We start from the raw sequence: 19,875 nt of genomic DNA, 5'->3' as shown, positions 1-19,875 counted from the left end.
ATCTATCTATCTATCTATCTATCCATCCATATCTATCTATCTATCTATCTATCTATCTATCTATCTATCTATCTATCTATCTATCTATCTATCTATCATCTATCTCTTTTTCTCCCCCTCTCATCCATCTCTCTCTCTCTCTCTCTCTCTCTCTCTGTGTGTGTGTGTGTGTGTGTGTGTGTGTGTCCACCTCTATTATTTTGTTGAATAACCCAAGGCTGCTAACACACAGTATCTAATACAGGAGGTGTGAGTTCCAGCCCTACCTTAGATATGGAAACCAGCTGGGAGATTTTGGGGCAATCACCAGGAGATGGTGAATTCTGGTCCTGCCTTAGGCATGAACGCCCACTGGGTGGCTTGGGCCAATCACCAGGAGATGGTGAATTCTAGTCCACTTTTCCCAGCATCTGAATTTTGATCACATGAACACAAGGATGCTGCAATGGTCGTAGGTGAGAAAATGGTCATAAATCACTTTTTTCGGTGGTGTTGTAAATTTAAAAGGTCACTAAACGAATGGGTGTAAATTGAGGACTATATCTGCTTTTATTTTTGTTTAAAAAAAGAAGCAAACCCCATCAATTCACATCTGGTCAGTTTACAATGAAAACAGAATCATCATCATCATCATCATCATCATCATCATCATCATCATTATCATCATCATCAAGTTGGGAGGGACCTTTGAGGTCTTCTAGTCCAACACCCTGCTCAGGCAGGAAACCCTATACCATTTCAGACAAATGGCTGGCCAGTCTCTTCTTCAAAACTTCCAGTGTTGGAGCAATCACCACTTCTGGAGGCAGGTTGTCCCACTGGTTAATTGTTATAACTGTCAGGAAGTTTCTCCTTAGTTCTAGGTTGCTTCTCTCCTTGACTAGTTTCCATCCGTTGCTTCTTGTCCTGCCTTCGGACGCTTTGGAGAATAGGTTGAGTCCCTCCTCTTTGTGGCAGCCCCTGAGATATTGGAACACTGTTATCATGTCACTCCTAGTCATTCTCTTCATTAAATTAGACATACCCAATTCCAGCAGCCGTTTCTTATATGTTTTATCCTCTGGTCCCCTGATCATCTTTGTTGCTCTTCTCTGCACTCTTTCTAGAGTCTCAACGTCTAAAACATATAAGGAACGGCTGCTGGAATTGGGTATGTCTAGTGTAAAGAAGAGACGGACTCGGGGTGACATGATAGCAGTGTTCCAGTATCTCAGGGGCTGCCCCAAAGAAGAGGGAGTCAAGCTATTCTCCAAAGCACCTGAAGGCAGGACAAGAAGCCATGGATGGAAACTGATCAAGAAGAGAACCAACCTAGAACTAAGGAGGAATTTCCTGACAGTGAGAACGATTAATCAGTGGAACGACTTGCTTTTAGAAGTTGTGGGTGCTCCATAACTGGAAGTTTTTAAGAAAAGATTAGACAACCATTTGTTTGAAATGGCGTAGGGTCTCCTGCTTGCGTTGGACTAGAAGACCTCCAAGGTCCTTTTCAACTCTGTTATTCAGTTCTGTTAATTCTGTCACCCATGATCCTAGGCACTTACAGCAACCAGTCAAAACAAACACATCAAATATTTCAATATTTTAAACCGAACAATGGGGACAGTGAGTTAATTGATACAGAACATTCCTGTCCTCGGCAATCTAAAAATTATAGGGTTATCAGTGCATGTAACATAGATGTGTCTGTGTGGACAAGAATATCTACCTAGCTGTCAAGCAAAATCAAGCTTTTAATAGTGAGTGCCACACCAAGTGCACTAATCAAACAGGTGGTAAGAAAATTGGGGAACTCAGGCACCACACAGGTTATGTAGAAAGAAAACACAGGGTCAGTCATAAAGGACTCAAATGTCTATACATCAACGCACAGAGCATGAGGAACAAATGGTGAATTAGAAATTCAGGTAAATGAGGGTAGATATGATATTGTTGCCATTACAGAAACTTGGTGGGATGAAACACACAAATGGAACACACAACTAGAGGGGTTAAAATTATTTAAAAGAAACAGACCAAATAAAAGAGGAGGTGGAGTTGCTCTCTCTATAAGAAATAACTACATCTCTACAGAAATAGAGCACAACAATGATGCAAGCTGTGTCAAATGCATTTGGGTCAATATAAAAAGGGGGAAAATGACATTGCCATAGGTGCATACTATAGGCCACCCAGCCAAACAGAGAAAATAGATGAAGTGTTTGCTAGTCAGCTAACTAAGGTATGTAGGAAGAGCATCACAATAGTAATGGGGGACTTTAATTACCCTGAAATCAACTGGGAGACAAACTCTGCACTAAGTGGAAGATCAAACAGATTCCTATCAAACCTAGCAGACAACTTTCTCTCCCAAAAAGTAGAGAAGGGAACTAGGGGATTAGCCATATTGGATTTCATTTTCATAAACAGAGATGAAATGATAGAAGGTGTCGAAGCCACAGGAACCTTGGGGGGAAGTGATCATGCAATATTGGAATTCAACATTCTGGAGGCACAAGCAATAGAACACAGCCATACTAGAGTCTTGGACTTCAAGAGCGCTAATCCCAATAAACTTAGAGCTTGGGAAGGATTCCATGGATGAGAATCCTCAAGGGGAAAACAACTCAAGAAGCTTGGGAAATTTTGAAAAGTGAGATAATAAAAGCCCAGTCTAGCATAATACCAACGAAGAAGAAAAATAGCAGCTCTCAAAAGAAACTAGCATAGCTGTATAAAGAACTCTCTGATAAATTGAAAGACAAAAAGGACAAGTATAAAAAGTGGAAAGAGGGGCACATAACTAAGGCACAATATCAGCAAATAGCCCGAGCCTGCAAAGATGAAGTGAGGAAAGCTAAGGCTCAAAATGAACTAAGGCTTGCAACAAAAGTTGTCAAAAGTAATAAAAATAAAAATAAAAGCTTCTTTCAACATGTAAAAAACAAGAAGGAAGTTAAGGAAATGATTGGTCCATTAGTGGGAGAAAGTGGCAAGAAGGTGGCAAGCAATAGGGAGAAAGCAGAACTATGGTAATTTGTTTTTTGCACAAAGGGAAAAAACAGTCCAACCTCTCAAAAACAGTACCATAAAAAGTGGATTAGAAACACAAGATAGGCAAGAAAATGGTAAGTGAGCACCTGTCCAGCCTAGATGAGTTCAAATCACCAGGACCAGATGGATTACATCCCAAGGTTCTCATGGAAGTGGCAGATGTGATCTCAGAACCACTGAACTAGATTGTTCAAAGATCCTGTAGCACTGGGGAACTTACCAGAGGCCTGAAAAAGAGCTGATGTAGTTTCCATCTTCAAAAAAAAAAGTGGTTCCAGGAAACTACAGACCTGTCAGCCTGACCTCAATACCTGGGAAGATTCTGGAAAAGATAATCAAACAACGAATCAGCAAACAACTAGAGGCAAGCAAACTCATTACTAAAAGCCAACATGGGTTTGTCAAAAACAGATCATGCCACACAAATCTTATTGCATTCTTTGACCAAGTGACAAAATTAGTGGATCAGAGGAATGCTGTGGATATAATGTACTTGGACTTCAGTAAGACATTTGTTAAAGTAGACCACAACCTACTACTTGATAAGATAGAAAAATGTGGGTTAGACAGCATCACTACCAGATGGATTTGTAGCTGGCTGACCAGCCGTACTCAGCGTGTGGTCCTCAATGGAACTGCATCTACATGGAGGGAAGTGTGTAGTGGGGTGCCCCAGGGCTCTGTTCTGGGCCCAGTGCTCTTCAACATCTTCCTCAACGATTTGGACGAGGGGATAGATGGGGAACTCATCAAATTTGCAGATAACACCAACCTGGCAGGAATAGACAACACTCCATAAGGCAGGCTTAAGATACAGAAGGATCTTGACAGACGTGAACACTGGGCGCTATCTAACAAAATGAAATTCAATGGTGAAAAAAGTAAGGTCCTACATTTAGGCAAGAAAAATTAAATGCACAGGTATAGTAGTATAGGTGGTACTTTGCTTAATAGTAGTAACTGTGAGAGGGATCTCGGAGTCCTAGTGGACGATCACCTAAATATGAGCCAGTCCTGTGCTGCAGCTGCCAAAAAAGCCAACACAGTGCTAGGCTTCATTAACAGAGGGATAGAATCAAGATCACATGAAGTGTTAATACCACTTTACAATGCCTTGGTAAGGCCACACTTGGAATACTGCAACCAGTTTTGGTCACCACGATGTAAAAAAGATGTTGAGACTCTAGAAAGAGTACAGAGAAGAGTAATAAAGATGATCAGAGGACTGGAGGCTAAAATATATAAATAACGGTTGCTGGAATTGGGTATGTTTAGTTTAATGACATGATGGCAGTGTTCCAATATCTCGGGGGTTGCCACAAAGAAGAGGGAGTCAACCTATTCTCCAAAGCACCTGAAGACAGGACAAGTAGCAAAGGATGGAAACTAACCAGAACTAAGGAGAAATTTCCTCACAGTTAGAACAATTAATCAGTGAAAAAAACCTGCCTCCAGAAGTTATGAATACTCCAACACTGGAGGTTTTCAAGAAGAGACTGGACAGCCATTTGTCTGAAATGGTATAGGGTTTCCTGCCTAAGCAGGGGGTTGGACTAGATGACCTCCACCTACAAGGTCCTTTCCAATTTATTACTATTGTTATTGTTATTATTATATTCATCGCACAGTCAGCCAGATGTTCAGACTGGATTTGGCATTTTTGTCTACCTATCGAGTCTTTACCAAGGACCTGGGATAGGCAGATGTGGATGTTTGATGGTATTACAGATCTCGTCGCAGGATGGAGGCAGTTCCTAGTAAGGCGGCCTTTTGCAGTTGACTAATGGCGAATTTGTCAATGCCGATGATGGTGTTCAAGTGGTGCTCCAGTTGTTTTGGGATTGCACCCAAGGCGCCTATTACTATTGGTAGTACCCTTGCTTGCCTTTACCACAGTCTTTCTATTTCTATTTGTAGGTCTTTGTATTTTGTTATCTTCTCCAGTTTTTTCTCGTCTGTTCTGCTATCTCCAGGCACTGCCACATCCACTATCCAGACTTTTTTGTCTTTCTTATCGACAATTGTTAAGTCTGGGGTGTTATGTTGCAGGTGCTTGTCTGTTTGAATTCTGAAGTCCCAGAGCAGTTTAACTTTATCATTTTCTATGACTTTCTCTATTTTATGATCCCACCAGTTCTTGCTTACAGGCAAATGATATTTCTTGCAGATCTTCCAATGCACCGTTGTTGCTACTTTGTCATGCTGCTGGTTGTAGTCAGTCTGTGGGATCTTCTTGCAGCAGCTTACCAGGTGGTCCACTGTTTCTTCAGCTTCTTTCCATAGGCGGCACTTATTGTCTGTTGCTGTCTTCTCAATTTTGACTTTGTATGCATTTGTCCTTAAGGCTTGGTCTTGTGCAGCCAGAATTAGTCCCTCGGTCTCTTTCTTCAACTTTCCTGCTCTTAGCCATTGCCAGATCTTGTTATTATCTGCTTTCCCAGCTATTTATTTTAATGTACTGGCCATGTAGTGCTTTGTCTTCCCATGCCTCTATTCTGTTCTTCATTTGGTCTTTCTTGTAGGCCAGTTTGTCTATCCATAGTCAGTAAGCCTTTCTGATATACTAATTTCAGTGCATCTTCATCATTGTCCTTCAGATATTCTTCCAAAGCCATTTTTTCTTCTTCAACCATCTGATGTACTTAAAGCATTCCACGTCCACCTATTTGCCTTGGTAGATAGAGTCTGTCAATGTCACTGCGTGGATGAAGGGCATGATTCATTGTCATTATGTTTCTGGTCTTCCTATCCATTGCTTTTAATTCTGCTTGTGTCCAGTCCACTATTCCAGCTGTGTATCTAATGACTGGAATTGCCCAGGTGTTGATTGCGTTCATGATATTTCCTCCATTGAGTTTGGACTTTTAAGATCCTCTTCACTCTCTTGATGCATTCACCTCTAATCTTTTTCTTGACTTCAGTGTGCTTCATGTTGTCAGCTTGAAGGATACCCAAGTATTTGTGGTAATCTTCCCCATCCAAAATTAATGTTATTTTCGTGGGGCATCTTTATTCCTTCAGATTTCACTATTTTTCCTTGTTTGAGAGTAAGTGTGGCACATTTGTGCAAGCCAAACTCCATTGCAATATCTTGGCTATATAATCAGACAGTGTTCAGCAGCGATTCTATTTCAGATAATGTTTTTCCATACAGCTTCAGATCATCCATGTAAAAGAGGTGGGATAGTCTGACAGATGTTTTTGATGTTTGATAGCCATGTCCTGAGTTATTCAGTATTGTTGACAGAGGAAACAGTGCAATAACAAATAGTAGTGGTGATCATGAATCTCCTTGAAATATTCCTCTCTTGATATTAACCTCTCCCAGTCTTTCACCATTGACCTGCCACTGTGTCTTCCATTGTGCCATCGATCTTAGCACAAATTTTCTGATGTTTCTACTGACTCCTGTTATTTCTAGGCACTTGATTATCCAGTCATGTGGCAGAGAGTCAAATGCCTTTTTGTAGTTAATCCATGCCACATTCAGGTTGGTCTTTCTTTTCTTGCAGTTTTCCAAGATCATTTTGTCTATTAGGAGTTGATCTTTTGTTCCTCTGCTATTGGGGCAGTTTCCTTTCTGCTCAGGTGGAAAGAGATCGTTTTCAACTAGATGTTGTTATACTGCATCAACTACCACACCAGTTAGCAACTTGAAAGTTGTTGGTAAGCGGGTAATTGGCCTGTAGTTGCCTGGTGTTGCCCCTTCTGCTGGATTTTTCATTATTAGGTAGGTTTTTCCCAGTTGTTAGCCACTTTTCAATTTCTCCTCCTTGTAGTATATTGTTGAATTGCTTGGCAATGAGCGGGTATATAACAGTTAGATGTTTCAACCAAAACCCATGCAGTTCATCTTCACCTGGTGCTGACCAATTTTTGATCTTCCTTGCTCTTTTTTCTACCATTTTTTTTGTTATTACTAGTTCTTTCATTTCAAGTTCTGTTTTATTTGCATCCACCTCTTTTAACCAAGCCGCATCCTTGTTGTGTTTCTTGGGGTTATCCCATACCTGCTTCCAGAACTGCACTGTTTCTTCCTTATTTTTTTTAAATTTTAATTCCATTTATATCCCGCCCTTCTCCGAAGACTCAGGGCGGCTTTACAAACTTAGCAGTAGCCTTCATTCTATGTATATGCCTGCTTATTAGGGCTTTCACACACACCCCGAGTGGCATTATTACAAAGTCAGCTTAATTGCCCCCAACAATCTGGGTCCTCATTTGACCTACCTTGGAAGGATGGAAGGCTGAGTCAACCTTGAGCCTGGTGGGACTCGAACCTGCACTAATTGCAGGCAGCTGGTGTTACTTAAGGAGGCATTAGCCCACTGCTCCACCGAGGCTTGTCAGGTACTGACTGATTCATTGCAGTTTCTCCACTGATGGATTGATAGAAATGCTTCTGATTGGATTGAAATTGGAGGTTCTGACTATAATTTGCAATTCGAGCTTCGTATCTACTGATTTTCCTGGCTACAGCTGTCATTTGCTGCTTTATTATTCCCAGTGCTTCCTTGATCTTCCTTGTTTCTAAGTGGTATTTCTTGATTAGGTATTCTTTGGTCTTCTTGTTCTTCAGCTTCTTTTCTTTCATCTGTTCTAGCTTGCTTGCGTGTGATCTTAACTTGCCGATCTTATTTTCTAGTCTAACCTTCCATTTTTGTGGTGCACTGTTTGCTTTGTTTTTCTTCTTTGTTGATTTTGCATCCCAGGTATTCAGTTATAACTGCAGCTGTGCTGCACATTAGTTGGTTTGTTTCTTGCAGTGAATTTGGTGCTTGTGCTTGATATTGCAGTATTTGCATCTTTTAATGTTTGTGCTAGCTGTTTCTTTGGAACCAGCTTCAAAGCAGGCAGTCTTATTCTGTTATTTTTGTGCTGTTCTAGATGCTCAGTTATTCTTTGTTTCAATTCTTTTATTTCTTTAGTTAGAGGGCTTTGTTGTTGTTGTTGTTGTTGTTATTATTATTATTATTATTATTATTATTATTATTATTATTATTATTGTTATTATTATTATTATTATTACATCTCCAGTCTACAACACAGTCCTTTCAGCAGTTCCAAGAAGGCACCACACACGTTTGTACTACTTAGGTGGTCCTAATCCTAATCCTAATAGTAAAGTTGGAAGGGACCTTTGAGGTCTTCTAGTCCAACCCCCTGCTCAGGCAGGAAACCCTATACCATTTCAGACAAATGGCTGTCCAGTCTCTTCTTAAAAACTTCCAGTGTTGGAGCATTCACAGCTTCTGGAGACAGGTTGTTCCACTGGTTAATTGTTCTAACTGTCAGGAAGTTTCTCCTTAGTTCTAGGTTACTTCTCTCCTTGATTAGTTTCCATCTGTTGTTTCTTGTCCTGCCTTAAGGTGGCTTTGGAGAATAGCTTGACTCCCTCTTCTTTGTGGCAGAGATAAACCTGACAGAGATAAACCTCAAGGATTCTCTAAAAGGAATGTAAATGACCAGCTGTCTGCAAGGAGTATAAATGCTTCCATTCCCCACCACCATCCCAGTCAGAGCTGAAGACGCTTCTTGGATGAGAAGCGAAATGTCTTCAAAGGACATACAAGAAAGTCCAGTCGCCTCTTGAAAAAGCACCTTTGGGATAAGTATGACCTGGATGACTAAGAATATCCATAGACCTTTCTAGGCATGTAACCTCAGACTGTAGTGTAGATGACAAAGTCTTATAAGTTGAATTCATAGCAGCAACAGAAGGGGTGGGGGTGGGGCCACTGGTGGAAACATGGCCATCCAGCGTTTATCAGTGCAATCAATAAAACAATGTTAAGTGACAGCCTGGAAAACAGTCTAAAATGAATTTCCTGTATGTATTGTCAACTACTTTAATAGACTGACCCCAGGGGTATTTGCAGGGGTGTGGTTAAAAAGTCAAGGAGTTGGCACGGATTCTGTACACAGCCCCCCCCCTTTTTAACCCATATTGCAGCATACAGGGATAGGGCCTTCTCAGTGGGTGCGCCTGCCCTGTGGAACCAGCTGCCTGCGGAGCTGAGGACTGCCCCCGACCTCTGTTCATTCCGCCGGGACCTGAAGACCTGGCTCTTCAAGCTCTCTGGCCCAGGCTGAGAATTTTTTAATTTTAATTTTAATTGGTTTTTTTTTATTGTTCGCAGGGTTTTATTTAATCTTTTTAAATTTCTTTTAATGTTTGTATTGATTCTCTTTTAAATGCCCTGTAAACCGCCCTGAGTCCTTCGGGAAAGGGCGGTATATAAATCTAAATAAATAAATAAATAAATAAATTGATTGGTTGTCTTGGCTGCCCATGGTCTTCTCAGGATTCTTCTCCAACAGCAAAGTTGTGTATTTTTCAAATATTTTTACACTATGGGAAGAAACTTCCCCATTACTCCCAATTGTGTTACCTCCCCATTTATAGATGCTGTGACATCATTCTATTTTTTTTAAAAAAAAATGTTTAAAATGGGAAGGAGATCACTTTAAACAACCGGGGCAATTACTACGGGAACCCATATTTTAACTGCTATTTTTATATTTCTATTTTATTATACATTCGAATGCTTGACAGCTGGCTCATATTTATGACGGTTGCTTGTCGGAAGGTCGCGAAAGGGAGTCACATGACCCCCGGGACACGGTCCATAAGCATGAACCAGTGGCCAAGCATCGGGATTTTGAACGTGCTGCAACGGTCTTAAAACGGCCCTAAGTCCCTTTTATCAGCGCCGTTGTAATTTCCAACGGTCACTAAACGAATGGTTGTAACTCGAGGACTTCCCGAAGTCTCGTTTTACAGATTTGAGGGATTTCCCTGCCCCACCCCCCATCGTTTCTTAAAACTGTGCTTACAAAACCAGCAAAGTCCCAGGGTCTTAACCCATCTTAAAATTTCGGCGTATTTGAAAGACCATTCGCAACAACGATATATCGTGGAGTGGAAAAAAATGGATTGATTACATCCAGAATAAATATGGGACTAAAAAGTTTCCTTTAGCATTTGAATAAGTATTGATGGGACATTTATATTGCTTGTAGTCATTTTATAAGAGCTAAAGTGCGATAGACCTAATAGTTTACTGTTGTTAGCATATGGTAGTTTATGATTGTTTTCTACTTTTATACCTTGTATTTAGCTCTGGGAAGTCGGGGAGGGGGGAAGGGGAGGGTTGGAGGGTTGGGTTGGGTTGGGAAGGGGGGTTGGGGGTGGGGAGGGGTTGTTTTGTTAAAGATAAAATGTATTGAAAAACTTTTCAATAAAAAAAATTACAAATTTGCCCTTTTCCGCCCCCCTTTCCTTCCCCCCCCGTAGTTCCTCTCTTCTGTCCCCCCCCGCACCCTTGTTTAATCCAGAGCCCTACTTTTCCTTTAATTTTTAATTTTTTTAAAAAAAAAATAAAAAATAAAAATATGTTTGTTATTATTTTCAATTAGAGAATGTGTAGGAAGTTTGCTATCAATCCCAAACGGGTCTGCATTTCATTTTGATCAGGAAAGATTAAAATGCTTGAATTCACATTGACATCCGCTTCGCATTACAGAGATATAAACGCAGAGGGGAGGGGAGGGGGCCGGAGGGGGGGGTGAGGGCACGCATGGGTGAAGACTGATTTAAAGCGACAGCCAGCGGAGTGGGGTGGGGTGGGGTGGGGTGGGATGGGGAAGCAAGAGAAGAGGCAGACTTGTGCATTTGTGTTGCATTTTAAACAACAACTTAAGGCTCTTACAAGCCATAAAATCGCCCATCCCGTTTCCTCTCCATTCTTGCTGCCAATGTAAACCGTTTCTCTTTGAAAAGGATCTTTGCCTTAATTATGTTTGCAAAATATGCTTATCATCCTTGCAAGCCATTTATGGTTTCGTTTGATTTCGTTTCGTTTCGTTTGATTTTTTTTTTGGCTGGCTGTATTTTTCGGGAATTTATATCTCCACCCCCCCTCCCCAGTTGCTGGTTGGAACAACGTTGAGAAATATTATACAGTTCGTCCTCGACGTACAACAGACCGCTTAGCGACCGTTCGGGAGTTACGAGGTCACTAAAAATAGCGACTTAGGACCGTGTAGCCTCCCCGTGGTAACGTGATCGAAATTCAGATGCTTGGCAACTGACTCATATTTATGACGGTGGCCGTGTCCCAGAGTCATGCGATCCCCTTTTTTAAAAAAATTTTTTATTGATTTCCTAGTTATACAATTAAATGTTTAAAAAGCAACGTGGTGGCTGAGTTAATCGATAATTCAATAACATACAAATATCTTTAGTACAAGTCTCATTAAATATTTCCTCTCTTTCCCCCTTAGTGTTTACTGTCCCATGTTTAAACTAATACAATACTTAGTATACCAATTAAATAAAAATAACTTTCTTACATTTATCAATAATTTTTAGTTTATACATATCCGGGTTATTTTAACATTCAATCTTTATAGACTTTCAGTGTCCTAATTAGTACCCCCCAATTTTTAGTTTCCCATTAATATTTAAATTTAACATTGATGTAGTTCCCATCTTCAAAAAAAGGGGAAAAAATGGATCCAGGAAATTACAGACCCATCAGCCTGACCTCAATACCTGGGGAAATTCTGGAAAAGATAATCAAACAACGAATCAGCAAACAACTAGAGGCAAACAAACTCATTACTAAAAGCCAACATGGGTTTGTCAAAAACAGATCATGCCACACAAATCTTATTGCATTCTTTGACCAAGTGACAAAATTAGTGGATCAGAGGAATGCTGTGGATATAATGTACTTGGACTTCAGTAAGACATTTGATAAAGTAAATCACAACCTACTGCTTGATAAGATAGAAAAATGTGGGTTAGATAGCATCACCACCAGATGGATTCGTAGCTGGCTGACTGGTGGTACTCAGGGTGTAGTCCTCAATGGAACTGCATCTACATGGAGGGAAGTGTGTAGTGGGGTGCCCCAGGGCTCTGTTCTGGGCTCAGTGCTCTTCAACATCTTCATCAATGATTTGGACGAGGGGATAAATGGGGAACTCATCAAATTTGCAGACTGGCAGGAATAGCCAACACTTCAGAAGACAGGCTTAAGATACAGGAGGATCTGGACAGACTTGAACACTGGGCGCTATCTAACAAAATGAAATTCAACAGTGAAAAAAGTAAGGTTCTACATTTAGGCAAGAAAAACCAAATGTACAGGTATAGTAATAGGGGTTACGTTGCTCAATAGTAGTAACTGTGAGAGGGATCTCAGAGTCCTAGTGGACAATCACTTCAATATGAGCCAGCAGTGTGCTGCAGCTGCCAAAAAAGCCGACACAATCCTAGGCTGCATTAACAGAGGGATAGAATCAAGATCACGTGAAGTACTAATACCACTTTACAATGCCTTGGTAAGGCCACACTTGGAATACAGCATCCAGTTTTGGTCACCACAATGTAAAAAAGATGTTGAGACACTGGAAAGAGTACAGAGAAGAGCAACAAAGATGATTAGGGGACTGGAGGCTAAAACATATAGGGAACGGTTGCTGGAATTGGGTATGTCTAGTTTAATGAAGATAATGAGTAGGGGTGACACGATAGCAGTCTTCCAATATCTCAGGGGCTGCCACAAAGAAGAGGGAGTCAAGCTATTCTCCAAAGCCCCCGAAGGCAGGACAAGAAGCAACGGATGGAAACTAATCAAGGAGAGAAGCAACCTAGAACTAAGGAGAAACTTCCTGACAGTGAGAACAGTTAACCAGTGGAACAACCTGCCTCCAGAAGTGGTGAATGCTCCAAGAGCCTTGGTGGAGCAGAGGGCTAATGCCTCCTTAAGTAACACCAGCTGCCTGCAATTAGTGCAGGTTCGAGTCCCACCAGGCTCAAGGTTGACTCAGCCTTCCATCCTTCCGAGGTAGGTAAAATGAGGACCCAGATTGTTGGGGGCAATTAAGCTGACTTTGTAATAATGCCGCTTGGGGTGTGTGTGTGTGTGTGAAAGCCCTAATAAGCAGGCATATACATAGAATGAAGGCTACTGCTAAGCTTGTAAGCCGCCCTGAGTCTTCGGAGAAGGGCGGGATATAAATGGAATTAAAATAAAATAAAAATAAATAAAATAAGACAGGAAGTTTTTAAGAAGAGACTGGACAGTCATTTGTCTGAAATGGTATAGGGTTTCCTGCCTGAGCAGGGGGTTGGACTAGAAGACCTCAAAGGTCCCTTCCAACTTTACTATCAGGATTATGATTTATAATTTCCAAGTTTTAAATAACCACAGTTCCTTTTATCCCAATACATCACAAAATCTAATGTTCAGGATACACGTCTTATCGATTTGAATATATTCTATTTCTCACCATCTTACATCAACTAATTAATAATACAGCATAACATTCTTATTTTCTGTTGATTTCCAAATGTCTTAAATTTAGTAACCAAAATGTCTCTTATTTCAACATTAAATACTTCCCTGTTTTTTCTCTTGATGTCTACTACCTCATATTTAAGCTAATAATTTTTATTATAGCTGTCCTTTTGGGACCTTCTGACAAGCAAAGTCAATGGGGGAAAGCCGGATTCACTTAACAACCGTCTTACCAATCGAACAACTGCAGGGATTCACTTAACAACTGTGATAAAAAAAGGTCAAGAGAGAAGCCAGATTCACTTAACAACTGTGTGTCAAACTTAACAATCTCAGTGATTCACTTAACAACTGTAGAAAGAAAGGTCGTAAAACAGGGCAAAACTCACTTAACAAATGTTTCACTTAGCAAGCTAAATTGTGGGGTCAGTTGTGGTCATAACGTGAGGACTATTTGAATATGCAAGGCACTGGGAACCGAGATCAAGTAGTCCTTGACTTATGACTGGTTGCATAGCGACCATTCAAAGTTGCCACCTATCTCAAAAAGGGCACTTAGGATCTGGATTCAAATTCTGACCGCTTTTTATGATGGTTTGCCAAAAACCATCATTTGCTTCTGGCTTTTGGTGAAACCTCACCGTAGTTAACAATGGATTCGCTTTACAACTACGGTGTTTGCTTAGTGACTGTAGGTAGTCCTCGACTTACGACCACAACTGAGGCCAAAATTTCTGCTGCTAAGTGAGACATTCGTTAAGTTGCCCCATTTTACGACCTTTCTTGCCACAGCTGTTAAGTGAACCACTGCAGTCGTTAAATTAGTCTCACGGTTGTTAAGTGAGGCTGGCTTCCCCATGGAGTTTGCTTGTCCACAGGTTCTAGTCTACCCCTCCTGCTCAGGCAGGAAACCCTAGACCAGGGGTAGGCAACTATTGTGTAGTGGGTTGTGGACCGCATGGCAATGAGGAGGCAGATGAGTAATGCATGTCAGCTCTTTATTTGTGGTAGGCGCGTACTGAACAAAGGGGGCTACCTTGGACCCCTTATATACTTGGCTAGGTGATGATGCTCTGGCCAATCCATCCATCCGTATCTCCCACCGAAACCCTTTCAGCCAATCCAACCACAGCACAGCGCCCCCTGGTGGTACCTGCAGAGCTGCTGCTCACACCCCATACATAACAGCAACCTTGGCTCTTTTATGACTTGTGGACTTCAACTCCCAGAATTCCTGAGCCAGCATGGGGGAACTGTGGTCCCTTCATGACTCGTGGACTTCAACTCCCAGAATTCCTGAGCCAGCATGGCTCATTATGGAAACCTCTCCCTTTCCCCTTAGCATGGCTGGCTCAGGAATTCTGGGAGTTGAAGTCCACGAGTCATAAAGCGGCCTAAGCCTAGGCCAGGGGTTAGGCAACCTTGGCTCTTTTATGACTCGTGGACTTCAACTCCCAGAATTCCTGAGCCAGCACGGCTCAGCTTGGAAACCTCTTCATTTCTCCTCAGCACGGCTGGCTCAGGAATTCTGGGAGTTGAAGTCCACGAATCACAAAAGAGCCAAGGTTGCCTACCTCTGCCCTAGATCATTCCAGACAAATGGCTGTCCAGTCTCTTCTTAAAAACCTCGTGTTTGTGTCACACAACCTGCTTGTGAAACAAGAGCCCTTTTCAGATCCCAGCCAGCCAGTGAGTCAGAACTGAATCAATTAAGACAAACATTTTAATCAGCTAAAAGGGTTTTTTTTTAAAGGGGTGTGGATGTAATTTACTTGAAATCACCCTGGGTGACTTTTACAAACCAAAGAACCTTGGATTTCCTTTGATTATCCTGGCTCTTTGGCACCACCAAAAACCCTGCTCAGAAAACCGTATTTTTTAATTTGTATCCTTGAATTTATTTTTCACATTTACCACCTGCATTTTCTCAAAGAAAAGAGCGGAAGGATTTCTGAACGGCGTAAGTCCTCGACTTACGACCACAATGGAGCCCAAAATTTCTGTTAAGTGAGACATTGATGAAGTGAGTTTTGCCCCTTTTTACGACCTTTCTGGCCACAGTTGTTAAGTGAATCAGTGCAGTTGTTAAATTAGTAACACTGTTATTAAGTGAATCTGTATTCCCCATTGACTTTGTTTGTCAGATGGTCGCAAAAGGAGAACAAATCACCCCAGAACACTGCGACCGTCATAAATACGAGTCAGTTGCTAAGTGACTGAATTTTGACCACATGATCCCATAGGGGATGCCTTAATGCGCGTGAGGTAAATGGTCACAAGTCACTTTTTTCAGTGCCATTGTAAATTTGAACGGTCACTAAACGAATCACTCCGCTTCCAAGCGCCCCATTTGCAGGCAGGTGGAGCTTCCAGTCTCCCCAAGGTCTCCATTCGGGTAAAAACGTGTTCCGGTGGTGGTGGAAAGGAGTTGGCGGGGTGGGGGTGGGGGGAACAGGTGTTAGGTACCGCAAACATTTTTCGCGCCAAAAATGAAAGTTTTGTGTTATGGTTCCGACAGATGAAACTCTTCAAAAGAACTTCGAGGCATTGTTTACCTTAAAGGATCTTTTATTCAAGTAGCATAATATCAGCACTACATAATCGAAGCCAAAAACTGAATTCACCTCCCCTGGGCACATAGTATGAAAGCACAATTCCCTCCTCCAATTAACGGTCATAAATCACATTCCCCAATTAGCTTGAAGCATGGGCTTCCTCTCCATTTCTCCAGCCCACCAATTCTTTATCAGCTCTGGGCTCAGTAACCTTGATTCTCACGCTAAGTTTAGTGTTGTTATGTCTAGCTAGACCATCATTCACATCCCCCCCCAGCATCATCTAACTCTAAAAGCGAAAGGGAAAAGATGGCTACATTTCCATCTGTTGTCAACGCAAAAACATCCGACGTTAGCAGCATTGACATTTTGGGGGGTTCGTGATCTCGCGCAAGTTCAGGCAGCCATTCTCTGCAAAAGAGGATGGGTGCCTGAACTTGCACGATATTACGACACCCAGGAGCGACCGTCGACTCTCCTCTCTCTCAAAGGCAAAGAAACCGTGGTAGAGAGGAGACAGATTTTTGCAAGGTAAGTGAGTCCAGCGAGGCAGGATGGGAGGGGGAAGCAGTTGTGAGGAGTGTGTGTGTGTGTGTGTGTGGGGAGAATAGGGTGAAGGTTGCACAGCCTCTGCGGTCTCTCGTAAGGGTGAACGACTGCCGTGATGCTGCAACATTTGTAATTTTGGGACTTGCTTGTAAACAATAGGGGGTGTTGATCACGTAACTTAGAATGGGCGTTAAGTGAATGCTCGCAACTCGGGGATTACTTGCAATTGTCTCCTTCGGGCAGGGGCACTAAGAGGGGAGGGTGTCAAAAAAGACAGAATGGCTGTTGCAGCTGAGAGACATCATCATCATCATCATCATCAAGTTGGAAGGGACCTTGGAAGTCATCTTCTAGGCCAGGGGTAGGCAACCTTGCCTCTTTTACGACTCGTGGACTTCAACTCCCAGAACTCCTGAGCCAGCCATGCTGAGGGGAAATGGAGAGGTTTCCATGCTGAGCCATGCTAGCTGAGGAATTCTGGGAGTTGAAGTCCACGAGTCATAAAAGAGCCAAGGTTCCCCACCCCTGTTCTAGTCCAACCCCCTCCTCAGACAGATTCACTTAACAACCGTGTTTCTAACTTAACAACTGCAGTGATTCACTTCACAACTGTGTCAGGAAAGGTTGTAAAATGGGTGTGTGTGTGTGTGAAACTCACTTAATAACTGATTCACTTAGCAAAGGAAAATTTGGGCTCAGTTGTGGTCGTAAATCGAGGACTACCTGATTTCCTGAAATATTTTCTCCATTTCAATCCACCACCAATCTTGACCAGGTCAGGCCATTTTCAAGATCAACACGAAGAGCCTAGGTCAGTATTTCTCAACCTCTTGCGTGGACTTCAACTCCCAGAATTCCCCAACCAGCAGCGGCTGGGGAATTCTGGGAGTTGAAGTCCACACATCATTTTAAAGCTGCTGAAGTCGAGAAACAGTGACTTAGAATGACTCCTCAAAATCCAAATAGTGAAAATTGTTTTCTGACTTCACAAAAGTGGAGCAAATACGGTAAGTGTAATAAATAAATATAAATAAATAAGTAAAAGTTAGAAGGGGGAGGGTCTCTCTCTCTCTCTCTCTCTCTCTCTCTCACACACACACACACACACACACAAACACACACACACACACACACACACACACACACACACACACACACACAAACACACCTTTTCTTCCTAGCCTTTTCTTCTCTGTAACACAAATGACTGTACTCAGGCCTAGCAATTTATGATCGGGGCGACCTCTTCTGGCTGAGCCAGTTAATTCATTTTTAAACTTGAACGAGTGAGGAATATTACTGTTATTATTGCTGTTGTTTATTGTATTCGTTAAATTTATTTTCCCTCTATCTCGCTGTGGGGGGGTCACCCAAGTCAGCTCCCAGTAATAAAAACGGAGAAATGAAGCATAACACTAGCAAAACAGTAAAATGCAAGCATTATTAGAACATTTGTAGTGTTTACAAATAGCCTACAAAGATCAGTGTTAACAGAATAAACCAGGGGTCTTCAAACTTGGCCCTTTTATGTCTTATGGACTTCAACTCCCAGAATTCCTCAGCCAGGCACTCTGGCTAGGAATTCTGGGAATTGAAGTCCCCAAGTCATGAAGGGGCCATAGTTCCCCCGTGCTGGCTCAGGAATTCTGGGAATTGAAGTCCACAACTCATGAAGGTGCCATAGTTCCCCCATGCTGGTTGAGGACATCTGGGAGTTGAAGTCCACAAGTCATAAAAGGGCCAAGTTTAAAGACCCCTGGAATAAACGAATACAGGTTGTCCTCAACTGACAAGCGTTCATTTAGTGACCATTCAAAATTTCTTGCAGCTTCCCCATAAATCGTGCAATCAAAATTCAGACGCTAAATTTATGACCGTGGCTGTGTCCCAAGGTCATGCCATCCCCTTTTGCGACCTTCTGATGAGCAAAGTCAATGGGGAAGCCAGATTCACTTAACAACCGTGCTAGTAAGTTAACATCTGCAGTTGATTCATTTGACAACCGTGGCAAGAAAGATCGCAAAATAGGGGGGGAAAACCTCAATAAATGTCTCGCTTAACAACAGAAATGTTGGGCTCCATTGTGGTCGTAAGCCAAGGACTAATTGGAACAGAATTGGAAGGGACCTTGGAGGTCTTCTAGTCCACTTCCTTCCTCAAGCAGGAGATTTTATACAGCAGAGCTAGGGAAAGCCATGTTTGGTAGGTTGGTAAGATCTTTTTCCAGATGAGACACGTGTATCATTTGAGGCCCTACCTGATAGTCCTGGCAAGAATGGTTTGGATTACAGGTAGGCCTCAGTTTACAATCAGTCATTTAGCAACCAGTCGAAGTTATGAGATACCCCTTCAAAAGCTACTTATGACACAGTTTCAAAATTCTGACCATGGTAAAACAACCGATTCGCTTATCCACTGTAGCAAGAAAGTTTGTAAAATGGGACAAAACACACAATCAGATTAGATTAGATTAGATAACCTTTATTGTCGTTTTTTTCTTCCCCCCGGGCACAACGGCACACATTAAAAATGAAATTTAGTTGCCTGCACTCAAAGTGTACACCTAACACACATTGAAAAACATACTGTATACAACGTATGTATAGGCCTACACCCTTACAAATAGGTTGTTGTTGTTAGTTGTGAAGTCGTGTCCGACCCATCGCGACCCCATGGACAACGTTCCTCCAGGCCTTCCTGTCCTCCACCATCTTCTGGAGTCCATTTAAGCTCACGCCTCCTGCTTCAGTGACTCCATCCAGCCACCTCATTCTCTCTCATCCCCTTCTTCTCTTGCCTTCAACCTTTCCCAGCATGAGGCTCTTCTCCGGTGAGTCCTTCCTTCTCATTAGGTGGCCAAAGTATTTGAGTTTTAGCTTCAGGATCTGGCCTTCTAAAGAGCAGTCAGGGTTTATAGGTAACATATAAATATTAATTGCTGTCCATCTTGAATACATAACGGAAGGAGGAAGCTTGAGAGTTCACAAGGTTAATGCTGCATGGAATGAAACTATGGCTGAATCTGGATGTTCTGCCACGGGTACCACGGAGCCCCCCCCCCTCCCAGAAGGGAACAAGGAAAAGAGGTCGTGAAGAGGGTGTGTCGTGTCCCAGACAATCTTGCGGACCCTGCTCAAGCAACGCTTCTGTGCCATGTCCTGGATGGGAGGGAAGGATCTGCCAAGGATCTTTTCGGCCGTCCTCACCACTCTCTGCACCGCCTTCCTGTCTGAAGCAGAGATGCTTCCAAACCAGACTGTGATGCTGTGTGACAGGATGCTCTCGATCGTCCCCCCTGTAGAAAGCGGTCAGGACAGGGGAAGGAAGACGTGCTTTTCTCACACGACGCAGAAAATGCAGGCGCTGCTGTGCCCGCTTCACCAGTGTCTCGCTGTTGCGCGACCAAGCCAGCCTACTCGTTAGCTGCA

Source organism: Vipera ursinii (genome assembly GCF_947247035.1).
Source record: "Vipera ursinii genome assembly, chromosome: 1".
Classification (NCBI taxonomy): Eukaryota; Metazoa; Chordata; class Lepidosauria; order Squamata; family Viperidae; genus Vipera; species Vipera ursinii.
The sequence above is the reverse complement of the archived record's forward strand: the minus strand, read 5'-3'. Positions refer to the sequence as shown.